Genomic DNA, 5,438 nt, shown 5'->3' on the forward strand with positions numbered 1-5,438 from the left:
TGAGTTCGAGGGTTGGGACTGAGACAAGGTGGGGGGAGGGGGAATGGGGAAACTGGAGAAATCTGAGTTCATCCCTTGTGGTTGGAGAGTTCCTAGGCGGAAGATGAGTCGCTCTTCCTCCAGCCGTCGTGTTGCTATGGTCTGGCAATGGAGGAGTCCGAGGACCTGCATGTCCTTGGTGGAGTGGGAGGTGGAGTTGAAGTTTGAGCCACGGGGTGGTTGGGTTGGTTGGTCCAGGTGTCCCAGAAGTGTTCTCTGAAACGTTCCGCAAGTAGGCGTCCTGTCTCCCCTCCTCCCTACCTTTTATCTTAGTCTGCTTGGCACACTTTCCTCATTCCTGAAGAAGGGCGTATCTCCAAAACGTCGATTCTCCTGCTCCTTGGATGCTGCCTGACCTCCTGCGCTTTTCCAGCAACACATTTTGAGCTCTGATCTCCAGTATCTGCAGTCCTCACTTTCTCTTAACTTTGGGATGGAATGTTACTTTGAGTTAAATATTGTTTTTAAACTGAGGCGTGCTTGTGTAATACAAGTGTGGACACTACGCTTATGTTTGGAATGAACCTTTCACTTTTGCAAATTAGTATTTTTCCGATCTGTTTTGCAAATAAAGTTCAATATAGAAAGCACAGTTACAATTCCTCGACCAGGCCCGATTACCACATTGCAGTGGGGTGGGGAACTTTGTGTCAGTCTTAAGTTTTTGTGAGGAGCAACATTGCAGGTTGGAGTTGACGATTTTGACTAATTTTGTGTCATCAAACTTGTAGGAAATCCTTCCGAATGTATTGATTAACTGGACTGAGCCTGTTTACATGCAGTCCTGTTAGTAGTATTCTAAGTTAATAATCACACAACACCAGGTTATAGTCCACCAGGTTTAATTGGATGCACACTAGCTTTCGGAGCGCCGCTCCTTCATCAGGTGATTGTGGAGGGCACAATTCTAAGGCACAGAATTTATAGCAAAAATTTACAGTGTGATGTAACTGAAATTATACATTGAAAAATACCTTGATTTCTGTTGATTCTTTCACCTGTTCGAATACCATGATAGTTTCACTCCTTTCATGTGTAAATCACAAAACCTTTTTTAAAAAGTTGCATTCCTGACACTGGCCCACCCAATCACTCACTGTGTTAAACAATGCACAGTCTCAACAAAGGAATGAAACCGGATGGACCACATTACATCTCGCAATGCACTGGAAAGTGCAATCACAAAAATCAGCCCTCTTGACCCTGCAACTTCTGCCTCACTGTGGGCCAACAGCGACAGAACTGTACTCCAGCCAAATCTGAAATCTCATGGCCTGGGATATCCCCCACTCAGCCAATAACATCAGGCCAGGGGATCAACCCTGGCTCAATGGAGAATGCAGGAGGGCATGCCAGGAGCAGTACCAGGCATACCTAAAAGTGAGGAGCCAACCTGGTGCAGCTACCAAACTTGCATGTCAAACAGTGCAAGCAACACCAAATGGAACTATGTGATCCCACAGCCTATCGATCAGATCTGACTTCTGCAGTTTTGCCACACCTAGTCATGAATGGTGATGGACAATTAAACAACTCACTGGAGGAAGCATCACAGATATCCCATCCCTACAGACAGAGGAGCCTCAATCATCCATGCAACTAATAAGACAACAGCATTTGCAGCAATCTTCAGCCAGCAGTGCCAAGTGGATGAGCTTCCCCATTTTTCCCTGATATCACAGATGTGAATCAATTTGGTTGAAAACTCATTTCAAAACAGATCAAGAAATGGGCAAGTAGTGTAAAGGCTATGGGCCCGGCCAATATTGTGGCAATAAGACTGATGGTTTGTGCTCCAGAACTTGCTGCCCACCAAGACAAGTACTGCTGCAGCACTGGCATCTACCGATATTTTGGAACATTGCCCAGGTATGTTCAACACAAAAACACAGAGCAGAGCCAGCTCAGCCAATATCCCTCCATCAATCCACACTCGCTCAGCACTGAAGTGATGGAAGGTGTCATCAGCTGTGCTGTCAAGCACCTGCTCAGCGACACCTTGTTTGGGTTCTGCTTGGACCACTCATTTGCTGAAACTCTCATTCATTCCTTTTGTTAACTCTAGATTGCATTGTCCAAACCCACTCCTGGCCAACATCCCACATTCACCGTCCCTATTGAAAACTGTACTGCCCAAGTGCTCACTTGTACCAAAACGTGCTGATCCATCAAAAGGCTCCCATTTATAAGCAACAACCATTTACTTTCGCACCTTTGATTTAATTCCTGGCTGTAATCATTTCTATCTCACTGCACCACACACCCTTTCATATCTCAATAACTCATTTTAGTTCAGATTCGCAACGATGTGTTTATTTTTGAGTTCACCTGTGTGACTGTTTTTATAGACTCCAAGGCAACATTGTCTGGAATTCTCATCCGAACCCTCGAAGATCTGCTTTCTTCCTTTAAGTCATTCCTGAAAAACTGCTTATTTGGCAATGGTTTTGATCACAGGGCATAATATTCTTCATCTGTGGCCTTATGTCAAAAATTCTCAACAATATTTCTGTGAAATTAAAAACATGTTGATTTGGACACACATTTTCTACTCTTCACTATCGCTGAGTGAATAATCTGTTATGTCTCTTATCCAACCACGTTGTGGGAGAGCGCCTTCATCATAAAAACTGCAGCAGTACAAGGAAGTCAAACATCACCCTCTCCACAGGCACCAGGACTTTGACATTGATCACTGGTGTCCGTGGAAGGAGAAATACACATGATGTTTCAGGGAGTGCAATATGAATTATAGGGAATGAAAATGGTGCAGAATTTGACTGTCAGAAATAGAAGGAAAATCCACTCGCTTATTGGGAAAAAAAGAATTCTTAACTGTCAAAGATATTGTGAAAAAAATCTGATAATGAGCAGCATGTGGTCACGAGCCAGGCAGCAGTGGACAATTCGTTTACAAAAGGGTCTGTGAACGTAATATTAAAATATTAAACAGCAAAAATACACTCATGAGTGACTGAGGAAGCTAGATAATGAACAAGTGGACATGAAGGAGCCCAGAGGTGAATCAGAATACTGTTCACTTTTATGATCCCACAGTCAGAGATGACTAGCACCGATACAGACTCTTGGGTCCAACTGTCCATGCCAAACAGATATTCTAACCTGATCTATTCCCATCTGCCAGCACTTGGCCGACATCCTTCTGAACTCTTCCTATTCAGATCCCGTTTAAATATTACTATTATGGTTGCCCTTTAGGCCCCTTTTGAATTTTCCCCTCTCACCCTAATCCTGTATCCTCTAGTTCTGGGCTCCACCAACCCAAGGTAAACACCTCGTCTATTTAGGCTATCTATGCCCCTCATGATTTTTAAAACCGCTATAACATCACACCTCAGCCTATGACACTCCAAGGAAAATGGCCTCAGCCTATAATGACTCTCCCTGCAACTCAAATCCTCCAACTCTGTCAACATCCTTGAAAATCTATTCTCAAACCTTCCATGTTTCAGTGCCTCCTTCTGATACGAGGGAGACCAGAATTGCACACAATATTCCAAAAGTGGCCTAACCAATGTCCTGTCCAGCTCTTTTACTCAATGCTCTGACCAGGAAAAGATAGCATATCAAATGCCTTCTTCACTATCCTATCTACCTGTGACTCTACTTTCAAGGTACTACGAACCTGCATTCCAAGGTCTCTTTGTTCAGCAAGACTCTCCAAGAACTGACAATTCAGTGTGAGTCCTGCTCTGATTTGCTTTTCTAAAATACATTTATCTAAATTAAACCCTATCTGCCACTCCTCAGCCCATTGGCCCATCTGATCAATATTCCATTATATTCTGAGACAACCTTTATCACTGACCACAATACCAACAATTTTGGTGTCACCTGCAAACTTACTAACTGTACCGCCTCTATTCACATCCAAATCGTTTAAGTGAATGACGAAACAAATCCAGAAAAAAATCAATTTCTCTGGGTTTGAATGTGCTCTGTGTAAATCCTGCCCTATGACTCTCTTCCAGAGAGGGCACACATACACCCCTCTGACCCTTGCCCTCTCCACAGCTGGCGGCCGCGCACTGTCCCGTGAATCGTTGCCCCGCATAAAGATGGCGGTGCTTACTCGAGTCAATCGCTCGATGAGGCATTTTCCTGTTTACTGCAAAAACGAGACTGTAAGTTTCAAATTTGCATTTTCCGATGTGCACAAAATGTTTGTAAACCCTCTCATACCATACCAACACCATTTCCCTCCCGCTTCCTGCTGTATATTTCTTTCCTTACAGACAGCTCTCTGCCAACACATACGCGCCGTCCGCGGGGATGATCACGTGGTATAATCAAGTCCCGCCCCCATTCACTCTGATTGGTCGGAGGTCCAACTGCCCCGCCAGGTCCTCCAGCTTTGCCCCTGCCTTTCCATTGGTCCGCCTCTGACATCAATCACCGGGGCCCATTGTTGGTCGGAGCATGCGCACTACTTCGTGGCTTTTGTTGCTGTTTATCAGTTACAAGAGTGAGGAATAAAGTTAAAAAGCACACAACCACCTGATGAAGAAGCTGCAAAGCGAGTGCTTCCAAATAAACCTGTTGGACTATAACCTAGTGTTCTGTGAATTTTAATTTTGTCCATCCTAATCCAAAACCAGCACCTGCAAGTCAAGAGTGAGAGAGGAATGCAAAACATAACAACAAAAGAACTAGGAACAGGAGAAGGCCGTCCTGCCCTTTGAGCTTGCTCTGCCATTCAATAAGATCATGGCTGATCATTTCGTGGACGCAGAACCATTTACCAGCATTCTAACCATATCCCTTAATTAATTATTTCTTTTTAAAAAATCTACCTTAGCTCTAAAATCGTTTACTGAACTAGCATCAACTATTTCCCTGGGCAATGAAATCCATAGAAGTCAAGAAGTTCCTTCTCAATTCAGTCCTAAATTTGCTGCCTGTAATCTTGAGGCGATGCCCTCTTGGAATAGCTTCACCTGCCAATGGAAACATTCTCTCTACTTCTATTTTATCCATTCCATTCATTATTTTATATGTTTCCATTCTTCTGAATTCCAATGAATATAAAACCAATCTACTCAGTCTCTGTTAAGCCAACCCCTCAACTCCGGAATCAACCCAATTAACCTCCTCTGCACCCCCTCTAGTGGCGGTTCATCCTTTCTCAAGTAAGGAGATAACAACTACATGCATCACTCCAGGTGTGGCCTCACCAGCACCCAATACAGCTGGAATAACCTCTGCTTTTAAAGACAATCCTTTCAGCAATGAAGGACAAAATTCCATTTGCTTTCTGAAGTGATTGATGTACCTGGTAACCAATCTTCATGCAGACGGATACTCAGCTGCCTCTGCATAGCAAATGATGCAACATTTTAAAATTCAAGTAATAATCTATTTTTTAAATGTTAGTCCAA

Source organism: Chiloscyllium plagiosum, chromosome 5 (assembly GCF_004010195.1).
Source record: "Chiloscyllium plagiosum isolate BGI_BamShark_2017 chromosome 5, ASM401019v2, whole genome shotgun sequence".
NCBI lineage: Eukaryota > Metazoa > Chordata > Chondrichthyes > Orectolobiformes > Hemiscylliidae > Chiloscyllium > Chiloscyllium plagiosum.